General features: G+C 48.2%; 1 long non-coding RNA gene across 1 annotated transcript; it reads left to right on the forward strand.

The window, feature by feature from the left end:
• Positions 1-121: 121 nt before the first annotated feature.
• Positions 122-17,822, forward strand: LOC141571496 (uncharacterized). Its single transcript, XR_012496236.2, has 4 exons — positions 122-222; positions 10,963-11,093; positions 11,187-11,316; positions 11,684-17,822. It is a non-coding gene; the product is annotated as an uncharacterized LOC141571496 (long non-coding RNA).
• The last annotated feature ends 843 nt before the right edge of the window (positions 17,823-18,665 follow it).

Here is an 18,665-nt window from a genome sequence, read left to right on the forward strand (position 1 = left end):
TGCAGTAATGTACACCTCCCTTCCTGGCTCAATGATAGTATTAATGATAATAATTTGCATTGAAGGTTCCTGTTGTCTTTGAAACGTTTAGTTTCATTTTACTTTGGAACTAGCACTGAAAGCACAACCAACCGTGAGTGCCTCGTACGTGCCAGCCTTGCGTAAAGCCTTTTACCGATTCTAACACGTCCATCGCTTTGGTCCTCGCTGCAGCCCTGTGAGGTAGAGTGTATTCTCCCCTATTTTACAGATGCGAACACTGAGGCAGCCTTCGGGGTTGGAGGCAGGCGCTTGCTTTCCTTTCTCATATCCCTCATAGTAGAATGAAGAGCTTACTGCCGTTGGGGAATCTGATGGCATTTTTCATTCTGTGAAACATCACATATTTAAAGGTCGTTATAAATGTCTTTTGCTGTGTAAGCCTGAGAGCCGTGACCACAGAGTGGACATGTTTGGGGACGCACTGTGGATGGCCCTGGCGGGGGCGCCCACATGGCCGGGGTGTGTTTTCTGGTGCGGTCCCTCCTTCCGCACAGATGTTCCAGCAGCCTGATGCACCGTGCGTTGTAGCAGCTGTGCTCCTGATGCATCGTTCGTTCATGGACTCCCTGATCCCGGGGCACATGGGGCCCACGTGTGTCCCAGCCAAGAGTCTCAGCTGTCTGGGCGTTTATGACAACTGGCTGCCACAACCGAGCGGGTTCTGCACTGTTGCCTGATGTGCTGTGACAAGTCCCTCCTCTCCCCTGTGTTTACATGGGCACAGCAGGGGTCCCAGGCAGGTTTCTGGAGGAACTTGAAGAAATTCAATAAAGACGTGCAGCATTTCCGGATCCTAAAAGGGAAGTGAGCGAGAGAGCTTGTTCCCCTCCTCACTTCGTCACCCCCAGAGGTACACGCAAGAGAGCTTTGGGTGATCTTCCATGTGCTTTATGTTTGAAGGAGAGAGAATTTTTTCCCAGGTGAATTTCAGTTTGGTCAAAGGGATTTAAAAGTGTTGCTGGATAGAGAGTACTGGCATTCTCGTGATCATGTCTGAATGCTAAAGATTGTAATTTCATTAAATGATACACATTTGGAAAAGACAATAAATTGGCAGTCTTGGATGCGTTCGCTGTTGTTCATTTCCCCTGGCCTTTTCTTCTCTCTCATGCAAGTTTCTAAAGCCAGTGAGGTCCAGAAGGTCCCGGGGCTCCTGACCTCGTGGGTGCATGCCCTCTTGTTCCTGGAGAGAGAGCTCAAGCTCTCACTGGCGTCTCAAAAAGGCTCAAAGCTACTGATAGGATCACCTCTCCAACACCAAAGGGAGTTAAACACCTGTTTGCTGAAGAAGCCATTCATTTTCACTTTTAGGAGCCGACCAGTGAGGACTGACCATATGCCCACATCCCATTCCTAGTTCTCCCTCTGCCTTCCCTCTGCCTATTTCAAATGCATCATTTGCTCAGGGGGATCTTCCTTCTGAAGATAGATGCTTTGACTGAACACCGGGCTGGGAGGCAGGTGAGGGAGGTAGCAGGGAACCAGAAGCAGTAGAGTGTGCCCAACAGCCGGCCGGAGGCGGTGTCCACCCTGCCAGGGGCCCCTCCCAGCCACCCTGCGCTGTGGCCGACTTTCACTGAGGCTGGGGGAGGAGCCAGCAGCAGCCAGTTTCACTTTTCATTCCCTTGTTCATCAAAGGAGTATTTCCTGGGCACCGGCCTGGCCCTGCGGACTAGGCACCGGAGATGCTGGGGTGGGGCAGTGCCAGCCAGTCCCTGGTCCTCCTCACACAGGCCAGGCAGAGATTTCTCAGGTTCTCCGGGGACTTTTCCGGGGCTCAGCTCTCTGTGGGCTGAGAGGCAGATATGCCCTTCAAACATTAAAGGTCATCATCCAAAGCTGTCTTGTGTGTGAAAGGTCGTCCAAACTCTCTTTTGTGTGCATGTGGGGGTGACGAAGTGAGGGGAGGAACAAGCTGTCTCGCTCACTTCCCTTTTAGGATCACAGAAGGGCTGGATGTCATTGTGGAATTTCCTTGGGTTCTTCTAGAAACTGGGACCCCTGCTGAACTTGTCATAGAACACTACCATTCCTGTTCCTGCTGCTACTCCAACACGTGTATGTGCATTAATCTAGATTCCTCTCAGCTAGGCTAAGGACCTGGGGCCCAGAGAGGCAGGCTGGCGCAGCCACAAAGCCAGGCCAGGGCTTGGACACTGGGATTCCTAAAGTCCCCACAAAGCTGTGCCCGTCCTCCTCCCAGGGTCCCAGGTTAGTATTTTTAACCTAATCAGATTGTTAGCCTTTTAGCCATAGAAAGCAGTGACATAACAGAGCCTCTGACCCCAGGCCTGTCTGGGTGCTGCTGGTGTATAAACGGAACAGGAGGGGCTGGGCTGAGGCCTGGGGGTGGCTGGTGAGTGACCCTGACAGGGAGCTTTGCTTGGCAGCAGCTCTCCCGCATGCCTGTCTTCTCTGATGGCCTCTCTGTGGTCAGCTGTGGCCCCTCAGTGCTGGCCAGTGGGAGGGCCTGTGTTAACACACCTGTGTTTTCTGCCCAGCTGTTCGCTTCACAACAGGGCTGCTGTTAGCAACTGCGAAACACTTTCACACCACCTACCCACTCCCCACTGCTGTGTAACATGGGTTGGCACTCACCATTGGGGTTGAACTGCTTTTTTTTATTTGTTTTTATTTAAAAAGGGATACCAGAATTCTTTATGTCTGGGAATAAGCCAGCCTGGACCAGTGTGGAGTGCAGAAATATTCCATCTCCCTTCTGTGCCCAGAATTATTTTTGTTTTCTGTGCTACACAACCTAGCTACGGCTACAGCAAGGAAATCGGTTGATTTTCAAAACCAAAACTCCTTTCCTGTTTATCAGTGTTGAAAAAAAAATTCCACCGTCGTCAATCAGGGTACCAGGTTACCTCTGCGGGTGGTATGTGATTCACGTTCTCTTTGTCTGCTGTGCGTTCCTAATACTGTACCAGGGGAAGTAGCCATTATATCTTCAAGCCAAGATTAACAAACTGATATTATTAGGACTGATACTGGTCCCTGACACATAGGGGATCTGGGGGCAGAAAGCACATGGATACTGTCATCAGCACAGCTCAGTCACTCAGGAGTTAAGCGGCCACGGATGGGTGTCCTGCTAGCCTCTTCAAGCCTCGTGGGGCTTCCCTGCAAAGTAACCCTCAGGATGTTCTGTGATCCTATTGCAACAATGAACAGTGACACAGAATAGGTGCATACCGTGTTTCCCCAAAAATAAGACCTAACCGGAAAATAAGCCTGAGCATGATTTTTCAGGAGGACATCCCCTGAACATAAGCCCCAATGCATCTTTTGGAGCAAAACTTAATGTAAGACCCAGTCTTATGTTTGGACAAACATGGTAGTTTTGTGCTTGTGTTAGTTTGCTATTGGCCTAATAATGCTGGGTAACAAACAACTTTAAAATCTCAGTAGCTTGTAACAAACATGTACGTGTTGCAGACATGGGTCTGTGGGTTGGCTGAGGTTCTGCCGATCTTCTCATTTTGGGTGGACGTGGCCCCAGGCTCGGGTCAGGCTCAGGTTTGCTCCATGGTTTTACGTCAGGACTCACAGGAAATGGGAAGTGGTTATCTGGGCCCTGTTCTCATGCTGCGTCACAGAAGCACAAAATGACAAACCGGCCACACAAGCACATGTCCAGCCTTTGTTCCCATCATGTTCCTCACATCCCATTGACCAGAAGCAGCTGACCGATCCCATGATCGGTGGGGCATGAAAGTGTGCTCTGTTGCAAGGGGGGAGGGGCGTGACTGTGCTAAACATAATCCAATTTATCACTGCCACTCTGAAGGCAAGCACTTTAATTCAATCCATTCTCAAGCTCTCCATCAGCGCTGTGATTCTTCAGTTCCCATATACAACATGTGAGGCGGCTTAGTCCTTCATCAGTGGAAACTGTCTAGTCACACCCTGATCAGAATTCAAGGCCAAGCGGGGACCGTTATTTGAGCTGTAGAGTTCGCTCTTTGCTATTCACACATCCCTAATGATCTTGGAAAGTCTAATGTTTTCTAACAGCTGTAAAGACAAGAGATTCTAACATGATCAACTATACACACTATCCATGAGATTACATTGACTAATGTAATGATGTGTTATGCTGTCGTTAACACATTATGAATACCTAATTTGAAAGGTTAATGGAATTGACACACATATGAGCACGACGGGTGTCATCAATACCGCTTAATGACAAATCTCATGTTTTTATTTGTGGAGTCATCTGACATAGGAAGACTCCATCACTACAAATGTGATTTTTGTCACACATTGGGAAGAGTCTGCACATTTTGTTTTCAACTGGAGTGTAGGGTTATAATGTGTTTTACCCTGTGAAGGTCTATGTAGAGGTAATATTTAATATATTGAGATCATGATTTAAAATGGCTATTTTTTAAGTTTTTCTGAAAAGGGTTAAACTTGATAAGAGTGAATATGTTTTTCAGTTGGCCAGAGCGAAGGAAGTGTCAAGACCAAGCGCATGTGCTTTGGGGAATGTAATCCTCAACAGCAAATTGTGTCCTGGCAGAAGGACCCTCCTCTCTGGGCTGAAGAATTGTTTTTTGTCTGAAAACTAGGAAAAGTAAAGTATGGAGACTATTTTCTTTCTCTGCAGATCCCTGGGCAAGCTTTTAGTTTGGCTGCTTTTAAAGCAGTTGAATCTATGCCACTAAAACTCAAACACCTAGAAAGGGCCCGCTTTATTTTCATGTCCAGTACTAGTCCTAAAAGAATGGATATCATCAATGTTAACATTTTCATGTAACGAAAAATTGTACATATATTTTGTTCTTGAGTGTCCAGGTTACCTCCACATGAATAAACCAGAATTAGTACTAATACGAGTACCGATACCACTAATACCGGTAGCCGTACTGATACTAATAAATACTAACACTAATGCTAATGCAAATGCTAATGCTAATACTAAAACACTAATACCAATACTAATACTAACACATCAAGAGTAATGACAACGGGGATGCCTCTGCATTATATAAAGCACCTTATGTGTATTATTGGTTTGACTCTTTCAGAAATCCACTGAAATTATTGACAAAACACCATAATTCCCTTGTCAATGATGCAATGAGGTCTGGGGAGGTTAAATGACTCGCCCCAAGTACAGACAGTCAAGAAGCAGCAAGGCCGTGACTTGCTAATTCTGTGCCTTCCCGTCCCGCCTCACAGCTCGTCCATCTCTGCGCTTCCAGGAGCCCCGGCTTTCTAGAGCCATTTGTAGTTACATATAATTTTTGGTAAAGGTGATATTTTTTCCCTGATTATCAAAGTAACATTGTTCATTGTAGAATATTTGAAAATATAGAAGAGTATAGGACAAAATAAGAACCACCTGGCTTCCAGACTCCAACCGCGGAGAAATCACACATGAACTCTTCTCTCTGTGTGAGTGTGTGTAAACAGACTCCACACTTCATTGTCCTATGTGCTGTCAGATTGGCCGGACGTGACCAGTGAGGACACAGCAAGGCACTGGGTTGTAAGACCCCAAACCTCAGCCTCACGGAATCACAGACTCTGGAGGTAGAAGGGACAAGATGTAGGAAGTGTCTTTGCAACATTCCAGGAAAATGGGCTTCCAGCTTCTGTTTGAGAGCCGCAGATGACGTGAGCTTACTGCCGAAGGGCCAGCTGTCCCTCGGGGTCGTCTCCGGCTGATCTGAGGCTGCACTCCAGGTGGGGAGGGCGTCCTGGAGGGTCCTGAGAGGGGGAAAGTTTCCTACTCTTCCTTGGGCTCTCGAAGTCCACACCCACTGCAAGTCCTGCGGAGCCTGTGAGCCTCAGTTTCTGCGTCCGTCATGTGGTGATGTGAGCACTAGGTGAATTACTACTTGGACAGCACCTTGGCCAGTGCCCGACCTCAGGGCCTCCTCAGTGAGTGCTGATTACTGTGTTGTGCTCGTGATTAGTATTATTACCAGGGTCACGGTCACCATCGGCTTTGGCACGGATTGCATTCTCTGGAATACTCACCGGAGCCCAGACAACTGCACACCCGCTCATCTCCCCGGTTCCTGTCCTTTCCTCCTTAGAGGGAAGCACCAAAACACCTCCTTCCCAGCCCATCGCCCACACCGTGCCCCCATTCCCTCCCTCGAGAACTCTGATTCACCTGCAGGGGTTCAGCTCCAACCCACTTGCCCCAGTGTGGGAGCCCGGTGATGGGGATGCCAGCCCAGCCTCTGCTCTGAGAAGGCTGCTCTTTGGGAATATTGACTTCCCTCTTGGAGCCTGTGTTCCTATTCTTAGACCAGGGATCATATTTCTTGAGAGGTTGTTGTGAAGATGAAATGGGACAAGACATTGAAACTGTGTGTTTAGCAGCCATGCTGGGGGCGTTGGCAGCACTTCCGTACCCCCTCCCCCGCCCTGGGCTGGGTCCTCACTGTGGCCTATGGCCTGTGGCCTGGGAGGCAGCCATCACTTTTTTGCAGGTGAAAACACTGAGCTTTGGGGGAGAAGTGACAGGCCCGAGGCCACGCCATTACTCAGCGACTGAATTCAGACTCGAATCTGGGACCTCAGACTTTAGATCTTATGTGTTATCCACTGTAAATTTGCAAAATTTACACTGACTAGTCAGTCATCTCTCAAACTTTCTTGAATGAAATCAGATAGAACACTATGATCTTCTCATCTTCTAAGTGATTCATTCATTCATTTGCTTTTTGTGCTGGGGTTTGATTGTAAGACTCTCTGGAAAAATCCACAGAACTTTTATTATAAAGGGAAAAGGAATGGATGGGTAGAGAAATTGCTTTCTTGTAGCCAGGCACCAAAGGGGTTCCCTGGGCTGGTTTCCTTGTGGGGAGCTGGGGACTGAACGTGGCAACACGGGCGTTCAGAAGCTCAAAGGTGAAGCAGTGTCTTCTGACACATTTGTGATGTTTCCCGCCGCCTGGATCTGTGCAGGAGAGTAAGGACAATACACTCACACGGAGGAAGAGCTTTACTCGGTACAGAATTCTCACAGCTCTGCGCGTTAGCTGACGTAAGCCAGCCATCCACCCAGAGGGGTGTGTGGGTGTGTGTATGTGTGAGGGTGTGAGGCCCACCCTGGCTGTACCTTTCAACCAGTGGGGCTGTCTCTATCCCCAGATTTGGTGTCACAGCTCACTGGCTGCATATGAAATCACATCAGGGGTGATTCTACCTCGAAGACTGAAGATCTGACTTGAAAATGAGCCAGCTCTCATAGCGTCATTCCTGACAGATTTCTCAATCTGCTCAGATTGTCAATAATGTAATTCACTGTTGATTCAGAAACTAGTTCTATGAGGACTGCTAGTGCCATTGTGGGAAAACATCTGAATAATTCAGCTAATAGATGCAAAACTCACCCAGATTGCTGGGGCACAGGGAGGGAGCAGCTAATTCGAATGAGCTGAGCTCAAGCAGGGTGCTTCCAGCAAATTCCAGGGAGCGGGAGAGGTTGTCATATTACTGGGGGCAGCAGCTGCCTGGTTTAATTATTGTCATTTCGGTTTGTGGAAAAAAAGAACATGGGCCTTATACTCTCGCAGGCAGAGGCCATTATCATACTCTTGAAAAATACTGTGGGATTTTCAGAGTAAAGTATGCAATCTAGTTGATTACTAACTCTGAGCTACCCTCATATGTTAGTGGATCTTATTTTGTCTGTATCATATTATTTATTACATGACTCTGATTTGAAATATGTGAGTTTAGTATAAGTGTCATCAGAGGAATATAAAAATGACTTTTTTCTCCTGGAAGATTCATAGTTATGTTTCCCAGAATTAGATGTGTCTTCAGATTATGGCGATCACCCTTTTTACACCCAAACTAGGGGCTGTGCTGAAAATGAAGTTTATAGATTGGTGGATCTAATTATGTGAAGTCTTACATAAACATAAAAACTCAATCACTTTTAGTTATATACTTAACATTTCGTTTTTATTGAAAATAATAAAATTATATGGAGTTGAGCTGTTGTACTAAATTTTTTGCTGTGGCGGTTAGAGTTTTAACAGCCCTTAAGTGCAGATGAGTTAGTGCTTCAATGTAAATGTTAGAATCATAGTACTTTTGATGGGAAACGTTCATTCAGTCTTTTTGATGGGAGAAGTCTCATTCAGTCTACATTTATCTGCAGTCTCACACTTTTCTTCTGTTTTTGTCTCTCTCCTCCCCCACCCCCGCAGCACCCTCATGATCATGAGGGTTCATGTACAGGCACATACACATGCCTTTGCACACATACACACAGCTCTCCACACAAACACGCCTCCACACACACACTTCTAACACACACACACACATACACTTCTACATACACAGACACACAGCTCTCCACACACACACACCTCCACATACACACTTTTAACACACACCTCTATACACACACACTTCTATACACACACAACTCTACACACACATACTTCTACACACACAGACACACCTCTACACACACACACACAGCTCTCCACACACACCCCTCCACACACACACTTCTAACACACACACACCCCTCCACACACACACTTCTAACATACATACACCTCTACACACACACACACACACACACACACACACACACAGTCACTCTGTCACATCTCTTCCAAGGTTCTATCCTGTGACCTTCAAAAAGAGGGGAAGACCAAACAGTACCCAGTTCTGACGCTTTGGTACTGACAAACTTTACCAAGAGGAGGACAGTCCTTCTGCCTGGGCCCTGTTCCCTTATATTTTAATAAAGTCAGGACTGATTTTAAATTCTAAACTGCACTGGGAAACTTAGGGGACAGAATTGCCCTTTGGAGCCAAAGTGAATGGAACCTCAGCAAGTAATTCTTCTTTTTCTTTCTTTGTTCTTTTCCTTTTATTTTTTAAATTTGTTTTTTAATTACAGTTGGCACTCAATATTATTTCATATCAGTTTTGGTCATACAGCAGGTCATTCTTGAGTGGATCAGTACAAGAATAATAAGAGTGGCTGCCTTGAAGTAAATTCTGGGTTTCAGATGTGCGTGCGTCGCTGGCTGGCTAGACAGCACATGCATAAAGACGACCATCAGTTAGGAGTAGGTTGGGCTGCCTATCATGTGACACCTAAGTCACAGTGGGTCCAATGAGGTAAAGGCTGGTTCTCTTACTAAAGAGTTGTGGGGCAGGCAGCGGAGAGCCGGGCGCTGCTCCACGGTCACCAGGGCCTTAGGCTCGCCTGTCTCACCGCCTGTCTCACAAGGCCAGTGCATCTCATTGTTACCTCAAGGTCAAGCAAGGCATTTGTGGGCGTTCGAGATATCACATCCATATTTCAGAGAGCAGAAAAGAGGAAGAGGATAAGAGGCGTGACTCCCTTCCCTTCTGCTTTTATTAAGCAGCCCTTCTGGAAGCCTCCTGTGCCTACACATTTCATTGTGCATATCTTGGCCAGGGCTCAGCTAGCCACACCTAGCTGCAGAGAGGCTGGTGAGCATCCTTTTTTCAGCTGGGCACAAATAACATTGAAGTTCTCTTATGGGGAAGGAGAGGGCTGGACGTTTGATGATAGCCTGAAGATTATGTCTTCAAACCTAACCAGTGTCTGCAAATGTAGCTCTGATGAAAACACAGATAAATGTTTCCTATTTTTACTGAGTGCCCGAGTATTTTGAATTGAGAAGATCATTTGGAAAGGGTATTATTTAATGATGGCCTACGATGAGATGGCATTGATCACGGCTTTCTGTTATGTTCACTGTAGATACTCCCAGCTCCAATCAGGAAGCCAGAATGGTGATAAATGCGTCCAGTTGTGGGTGGATGGGGTGACAGGTCTGTGAGTTTTCTAATGACATCGGTTATTTGTAGAATGGTTTGCCACTTATTGAAAAAAGCAATTTGTTGTTATTTGTGTGTAACACTAGGATTCTCTGATCGCGTATTCCCTGGGAATCCAATTTGTAAATAATTACTCGACAGAATGGATCTGGCTGGAAAAGTCTGAATATGCAGAGGCAGAGGGCGGCCCCTGAGAGGAGAGTTCAGCTCAAAGGCCAAGCACCTGAATGGTCCAGTTGTAAGTTTTCATCTCTCAGCAGTTGGCAGCTAATAAGATCCCTGGTTAAAAAATCAAAAACCAAATCCCAATTGTCAGGCTCCAGACGCAGTGGACACATGTAGCCACACATTAGCAGCGATGCTCGGAGCAGCTGGCCCACTCAGAGGGCTGATGAAACGTGTTTCCCCATTCACATGTCCACACTAGAGAATGGAGGCCAGGACAGACAGGTCATTTTTTTGCTATGTGTGGAGCAGGGAAGGAGGGTGTCTGTTTGTGGGGGTGTGCTAGGGACTAAATGTTTGTGTCCTAACCCCCAAATTCATATGTTGAAGCTCTAACTCCAAGACTGTGCTCAGAGACAAGACCTCTAAGGAAGTAATTAAGGTTACATGAGGTCGTAAGGGTGGGGCCCTGACCGAATAGGACTGTGCCCTTATAAGAAGAGGAAGACACCAGAGGTTGCTGTGTGTATGTGCATTTAAGAAAGGTCATGTGAGGTCAACATCTGCAAGCCAGGAAGAATGTGCTCGGTGGGACTCGACCATACCAGACCATGGTCTTGGACTTCTGGCCTCTGGAACTGTGAGAACATAAATGTCCATTGTTTAAGCCAGCCCGTCTGTGGTGTTTTGTTATCGCAGGGCAGTCAGACTAATACAGGGCAGTGGAACGGAGGTGGGTGCCTCAGAAAGAACGTCAGAACCAGGTCCTGACAATGGCCCTCCCCAGATGTCTCTGTGGCTGCCACGTGAGCTCTCATCCAGCAGCAAGGCTTCTGTTCCTGTCTCTTCCGGCACATGGAGCCGTGGGCTCCTCACCTGGTCGGCTGTCTGCGGTGATGCCTGGTATTGGCTTCCCTTACTGATCTGGGTTATTCACTTTCGCAGAGTCACGAGCACCTCCTAAGTCCCAACACTGGCCTGTACGTGCATCTACAGCAGCAGAAAGAAGCAGCCCAGGCCCCATGGTGACCAAAGGATGAAAACAGGCGACAAAGCCAGGATTGGTTACCGCACAGGTAGCACTTACTGTGGGGCAGGTGGTGCATGATAAGTTGTCTGGGACTTACAGTAACCCACAAGAGACAGGCTGCTGTCACCCTATTTCATAGAAAGGAAGGCTCTGAAGGTGAAGGGGCTCCTCCAAGGACACACAGCTGACAAGTGGCAGAGCCGGGAGTCTGCATCAGGCCCCACACTCAACTCTGCGGTAAAGCCAAGTTGTCACAGCCCAGCTGAGAGGTGAGTCCGTGGCTCAACCCAGGACCCCAGGGGAGTATAACCGGGGCCCCTGAACCACGTGGAGGTAAGTAAAGGGGTAACTGGTGGTGTGCGGGGGAGCCGACTGGTACATTTTCTGGAATTTGGGAAGCTGATGACCAAACACAGCCATCATTAAAAATTAAATTCTAAAAATTTACAATGAAATTAATAGTCAAAAGAACGATCACAAATACTCACATTGATCACTTCCTCATTGTCTGACTGTTATCTGTCCGTTGCATCTGTGTGTGTGTTACTGCCTGGTGTCACGCTGGTTGTTGTTCCGTGGGAGTGTTTCTACCAAGGACATGGGCAAACGTCACAAGTCAGGCTTTTTTCTTGTCAGCCCACTTCTAGGGACCAAGACCTCAGAAGAACTTTCCAGGCTTCGTGGGGGAGCCTTCTGCAGCCCCTCTGTTCCTTGGAGCCTCCTGACCTGCTCGGCTCACCTTCCTCACAGCGTTAGTGCCTCGAACTCTTACCTGTGTCTGCCTTTGTTTTCGTTCTGCAAGCATCTCGGTTCTTCTGTGGAGGGAGCTTAGCACAGAGCTGGGATTCCTTCTGCCCTTGCGAAATGAATAAGCTCGTGCAGGAGTGAGTAGGAACGGCCTCACTCCCTGCGTTTGTCTTTTGTGCCTTTGGGATGCGCCTTCCCTCACTGAAGCACAGAGCAGTGAGACAACGGTCACCCTGTACTTCTTTCGGCCTCAGAAGTAGCCGGTGGCTCAAGTGACATTTTTACATAAATGTGTGTACAGCTTGATGCTGCAATGTCTGAGTAGCTACTTGAAAAAGGCCACTTTTGAAAGAAAGCACTTGGTAGTCAACTGAGCGTGTACCCAGGGAGGGGGACGCACACATCAAAGGCGCTCTGAAGGACAACTTGAAAGGAGAGTCACCTTGGGGACCTGGCGCTTGTAACTGATCTGAATCGAGGGCAAGAGGGCACAAGGACATTGGATTTGTTTGAAGAAAACTGCATCCTGTTAGACTTGGAAAATAATTGCACGAAGCCACCAAAGTGCCACTTCCTCCTCTCCCCCCCGTGCCCTCCTTGATGAGTGAGACTTTGTACATCAAAGAACCCTCCAGTCCTGCGTCTGCCTCGCATGTCACCGTAGGTAGCCACGGGAGGGCAAACGCTCAGGACATCACATGAGGGGGTTAGAGGGAGCCCCGCCCCCCACTCAGCTGTGGGACCTCAGTTCCACTGTGCCCCTATCTGTACCCCCTGCCTCACTCTGGTAATTTTTCTAAATCCCCAGAGTGAGAAGCCCTGTGCCCACGGGGGACCCCACCACCTCCCCGGGACCCCGGCCAGTTGTTTCTGAGCCTGTCTTTGCCCACGTGTAGAATTAGGCTACTCGGTCATCTTGCCCACCCTGGTCTTATTTGAACTGGCTCCTCATGGACTCCACAGAGCTGCAAGCTGCTGTTCGTGGTCTTCTTGACATTATTCCTGGTCTTAGTCCCCTCTTACTTTACAGGACCAACCTGGGGACCCTGAGGTAGGACAGCCAGCCAGCGGGGTCCCACCGGGTCTGAGCACGTTGCCCCTGAAGGGCCACGGAGGGTGGTCTTTTTAGGACAAAGGATGATGTCGCCTGTGTCAGTGCTAGTTTTCCCCCAAAGCTTCTTGCTCTGGCTTCTGGAGTGACACCTGGACCAGGGGAAGGACAGAGCCCCTGACTTTGACCACCTGACTCTCCCCCCTTCTTCCTACCTTTCTTTCCTCTGTGAGCAGGCTTCATGTGGGTCTGAAAAGCGGGTTTGCAATCTGCGCCCTTGTCCCAGGAGTCGTGGTCCAATCACTGTCCGGTGCTCAGAATGCGGCTGTTTGGAAGTCATTCATCACCCAGTGGACTCTAATATCCGCCTCTTCCTCCCAAGGCCCAGTGCCCTTTAGTGCAGCTTTTACATGCAATCCCCAGGACGACAGTTCTCAAGGGGCTGTACAGTGCTGCTGGACTCCCGAGTAGTTCTCAGGGTCCCTGTCAGTCCGAAGCTGCTCAGAGTTATCAAAGCCCACGGCTAGCATGCAGAGCTGGTCCCTACCCCAGCCCTGAAGAAGTGTCCATTTCTTTACATCCCGTTGATTAAAACAAAAGTCTAGGATGGCCCATCATAGGGAGAGCACCTTCTGACACTGGTAATAACCTCACATTGAAGCAGAAAGCCAAAAAAGAACTGCAGTTCACGTTCGGCTCGAATTCTTGATGTTATAAATGGGGAAACTGAGGTCAGGAGAAGTTCAAAGAGGTCCCTAAGTTAAAGCTACGAGGAAGTGGCAGGGCTAAAGCCAGGCTCTTGCTTCTCAGCCAGTGTTCTTGCCACCACGTTCCGCTCATTGGCCTCAGAGCACTAACTTAAAATTCAGGTGATCAAAGCTAGGCTTGTCGATGTGACAAGCATTGTACCAGGTTTCATGGGGCCACACCAATGAAGAATGCAGAGCTTCTGTCCTTAACTATATTACAGTCTAGTGGGGGACAAAAGCTCTTGTATGTTAATCTCACGTTCATTGTCGAATGACGTCATGCTAAATGGAAGGGCACAAGTAGCTACAAACTCCAAAGTTTTCCTTTGAAAAATAGCATTTGAACCAGGACAAACACACTCTACTGAGAGATGGCTGAAAAGGCTCCCGATAAGGGCCGTCTCTGGAAATATAGTCGGAAGTAAATTCCTCTTTTCAAATCACTATTTCAACTACACTTTTTGACAATTTTTCCTGCATTTTATTTCTAATTAAAATAGAAGTTTGGGGTTCATTTTTCATCTTCTTTTCTATTTTCCTGGGATGGGTGATGGTGTTTAAAACTGTGATCATGACAGACGCTCACGCACACGTGTGCACACACGCACATGTATGCACACACAAGCTCACACATGCACACACTCGAAGCTTTCCTTTCAGGAAGGGGCAGCAGCAGTCAGCATAGAGGGTTCTGCGCTATAAGCTCTTCCCCAGCTTGCTTATAGCAAGACAAGTGCTGACTTGCCGTGTGTGTCTCTGACATGAGTCCCCGAGCGCGCTGAGTCTCAGCTCATTTGTCCTGTCTTCAGGAACGCGGATTGAATCGAGGGTTATCCAACCGTGCCGTGGCACCTTGAAGCCTCCAGTATGGGGCTGATGAAACCCGAGTGCCTGGCGCTATCTTACAGGAATATGAAAATTTGATTTGGTCTGTAGCCAGCTTCCCTCCTGCTCTGGAAATGAGTGGAACATCTGGGGAAAACACTCAATCCATTAACTGCTGCCCTGGACATCTGCCTGATACCTGCTCTGTAAGAACCTGACCCCACACTTCCAGGTGGCTTCAGCTGTAGCGTATATAGCTTATCACAGTAAGGAATCTTGGTTTAATATCTTCCATCCATCCTTTATTTATTTATTTATTTATTTATTTATTTATTTATTTATTTATGGGTGATATACAGAATTAAGGCTCCATTTTTTTAAAGCTCAGAATGAGATTGCCGGAGTTATTTCTAAACTAAAATTGCGGATTTTCAAAATTCCCCAGCTGCTCTTTTGCTTCCCTTTCAGAGAGATTGTAGAGATCTCTCTCTTCCTAGAGCTCAGAGTTTGAGCCCACCCTCCACGGCGGGCATCAGGGGTTGTCTGAATCCCCTCTCACACTCTGTGCAGAAACTGTATGTGTTTATGAGCCTTTGCATGTATATCTAGAGACAAGGCCTACATTTTCATCAGATATTTATAGTGACCCATGGTCCTAAGGGTTAAAAATCTGTTGTAGAGAGCTTTTCCATGATTCGGAAACTAAAAAGGATCTGAGATATCATTTAATAGAAACTCTCATTTCGCAGATGGGGAAACTGAGACCCACAGAGACAATTATTTTTCCCAGGCCAATATAACGAGATAGTAACAAAACAGCATGGGAACCCAGGCGCAGAAATTTGATTTTCTTTTGGCCTGTATGTCTGAGCACCTTCCGTGGTTCCTGGATACGTGGTAATCTCTGCACATGTGGAATTAGGATATTAGCTGTAATTTGAATGGACCGCTTTCCCTCACTTGCCGTTTTGGGTAACTTATTTTTCTGGCAGCTGAAGGTATAGCATCGCACAGGCCGGTCTGGGACACCCTGCTCACTCTGTTAAACCTCCCCCCACACGGATCCCCAGTGCTGTTCTTTTGGCCGTTAGGGGATGTCACCTCTTGAACAGTGCTCCACTGTGTGTGTGTGAGTGTGTGTGTGTGTGTGTGTGTGTGAGTGTGTGTGTGTGAGTGTGTGTGTGTGAGTGTGTGTGTGTGCACGCTTGCACGCACATGTACGAGAGGGGACCCGCTAATGCAATTGCAAAGCAAACAGTGAATGCCCATAATAGGGAATCAAGAAAGAAAAAGTTTCAAGTTTCACTTTTGTTTAGCACTCGGCTTCCTAGGGGCTTTTAAAGAAGCTGTCTGTTTAGGGAACGACTCCTTAAGCCTGGATGGGCACCCTTACCAGTGAGAGTGCCGGCGTACCCTGCTTTCTGTTGTGAGATGGAAGCCTGGTGAAAGTCACACACACTGGAGATTCACTGAGCAGCTAATCCCAGCAAGGGCCACAACATTCCCGAGGTGGCTTCCACACGGGGAGGATGCGATGAGACGGCCTGGAGGCCTGGCTGGGTCTCAGGAGGGACTAGGCACGCACACGGCCATCTCAGCTCCATCAGGGTCGTGTGAGAACACAGACTCGAGGCTGTCAGATGGGAAGACAGTTCAGAGGACACGGAGCATGAAACTCAAATTTTACCAGCCAGGTAAAGCAAGACCCCCACAGAGGCGACTGGCTCGGTGGCACATCCCAGATGATAGTGACCTTGGGCTGTGTTAGGTGAAAACCCTGCCGAACTGACACAATGACAAAAGCAAGAGGCAGCGTGGCGGGTGACGTGCTAAGCACCTCATGAGAATTCTATTTAAGTTTTACATTATTATGAGGAAGGTAGTGTTGTCATTGTCACTTTACAGATGAGAAAACTGAGGTTCCAGGAGGATAAGAAGCTTGCCCACATGACATAATTAGCAAGTGGCCCAGCTGGATGGAACTCGCAATCGGTAGCTTGTAAAGAATGTGAGTCAGGCTATACTCAGCCTGGATTCCCGGGGTCTGAGGCGCCCCAGGCAGGATGGGGTTTGAGTTAGAGGTTCTTTATCTCCTCCATTTATCACCTTCTCTGGCATCCCCTTTAGCTGGGCAGGAAGCTCTGGGACCGGAGGCCTTTTACAGCAACCTATGAATTGCTTTATAGCAATCGGACCCATATTCTTTAGAGTAATTTGCATTTTATTTCCAATAAAATAATAGTTCGGGGTCCTTTTTCTTCTGTTCCTTTCTTTGTTCACAGTCATTGGGTTCAGATTTTTGTGCTAAGGTCACCAACTCCTCGCCTACTCACATCCCCCCTTTCCTCCATGGCACCACGAGTTACTGGGTGCCTTCTCTTCCGAGGCACCTTGCCAGGGCTCAGCACAGGTAAGGATTTCTTTCTTTTGTTCGGCTGTGAACAACACAAATGAAACTGTGACAAATATCGTGGTTTATACTCAGTTACCCAAATGTTTGTGGTTGATTCCTTGTACAGGGCCACAGGCACAAGTGTCTGACTGACTCATGCGCCCTCCCCCCCGCCCCCCTTTGGGCACGAGGGCTCCTCTCTGGGAAGAAGCGAGTGTGGTTTGGCAGGAAGGGGAGAATTCCTCAGGAAGGTGTGTGTCTTGTGTGCCAGGCCCTGAAGAGGTAGAGGTGCGCTGGATGCAGCCCTGACCTCGTGGCAGCCTCTGTCACTCGCCTGTGTCTTGCATTTGCTTAGATTCCTGGCTAATGGGTGGAAGGGACCAAACACTGGGAGGAACAGAAACCAGAGACCTAGGCTAGCAGGACCCTCCCTGTTAACCTCAGCACTGTGAGGGCGTCTGCTGGGTTTCCTGTCAATTGCCCGAAGGAGCAGGGTTTGAACTGGTTTCTTGCAGGGTCCGGTGCAGTGGCAGAGTTGGCTCGGTAGGGAATGTGTCCAGCGTTGGGGCTGTCCTTGTGCATTCCCGAGGGCCAGCCCACTGCACGGGATGGCCAGGGCCACCTGGTGGGCCTCGCCCTATTCTGGTGATGCCAGGGGGACAGACAGCGAGTGGTGGTGGGAGGTACCCAGCCTTGCTGGAGCTCCAGAAAGAATGCATCTCATCACGTGGGCTTCGTCATCAGGGTTCTCACCCCTCAGCCCTGGTATTGGGGCCTCTCAGGCTGCACACAAGTCCCCAAGGCTGTTCTGGAGAAGCCTCACCTCTGAGCCCAGGGCCCAGCTGGTCAGGAAGTGGGGACAGGTGATTTCAGCCCAAAGTAACTGCCATCGACAGTATTTCGATTTTTTTTCCTTACTGCAAAATCAAAATGCTAGCAAACGTCAGGCCTTCTTGGTAGCTAATGAGAGAGAATATGATCTTTCATTTCACATAAAATGACGTACTTCGACATTGTGGGGAAAAGAAAGAAAACGTAATAAAAGAGAGAGCTATCTCTTTAACAACTAGCGTTCTTTGGAAGGATCCCAGAACATGAAAACAACTTGATAATTTCTGTTATTCTGTAATAATAGATGACATGTCAGTGCTCTATACACAGTATAAATTTTAGTTCTTATACCAAGCTCATGAGTTTGGCGTTCCTAACCCTTTCACCAATGGGGAAAACTAACTTGCAAGGAGTTGAAGCAGAAGGTCCCTGGCCGGGAGTCGGTGAGACCAGCACTGAGCCACAGGTGGTGTTCTGTGTTCTAACTGGTGTGTGATGGGGCTCGGCTCTGTCTCCAGGGCCTCCCTTGGGAGCTCCTCCAAGCAGAAGAGCCCACAGGGGAATTCTTTGCATGGGTGAGTGGGTGTTACAACGATCCTCATGTGGGTGGCAGCTGAGCGTTTGCTCTGCAACTTACACGCCACTCATTTGACCTGCATGAGGACCCTGTGAGACAGAGCTTGGTACTTTCATGATTCTGCTTTGCAGACACGAAACAGAGCCTCGCAGGGTGGAGTGGCTGGCTCTTGGTGAAGCTCCTGGGTCTCCAAGCAAAACCTTTCAGGTCAAAGCCAGGGTTCTGCTCCCCTGACCACACCACCCAGGCTCCTGGGCCCCGGTGGGCCTGCCACGCTGAGCGCATTGGCTGTGTTTCATCTCCACTTTTATCCACTTTCATGCATCTGCATGACAGCAGGTTTCCCAGATTTTTCCTTTTCTTGTTTTATAAAATAGGATGGGCTCTTCCAATCTTTGCCTCAAATAAGCTGTGCTGCATGATAGCCGGACATCTTCTTGGAATGT

The sequence above is a fragment of the Rhinolophus sinicus genome, chromosome 2, assembly GCF_057876585.1.
Source record: "Rhinolophus sinicus isolate RSI-liver-muscle chromosome 2, RSI-T2T, whole genome shotgun sequence".
Taxonomy (NCBI): domain Eukaryota; kingdom Metazoa; phylum Chordata; class Mammalia; order Chiroptera; family Rhinolophidae; genus Rhinolophus; species Rhinolophus sinicus.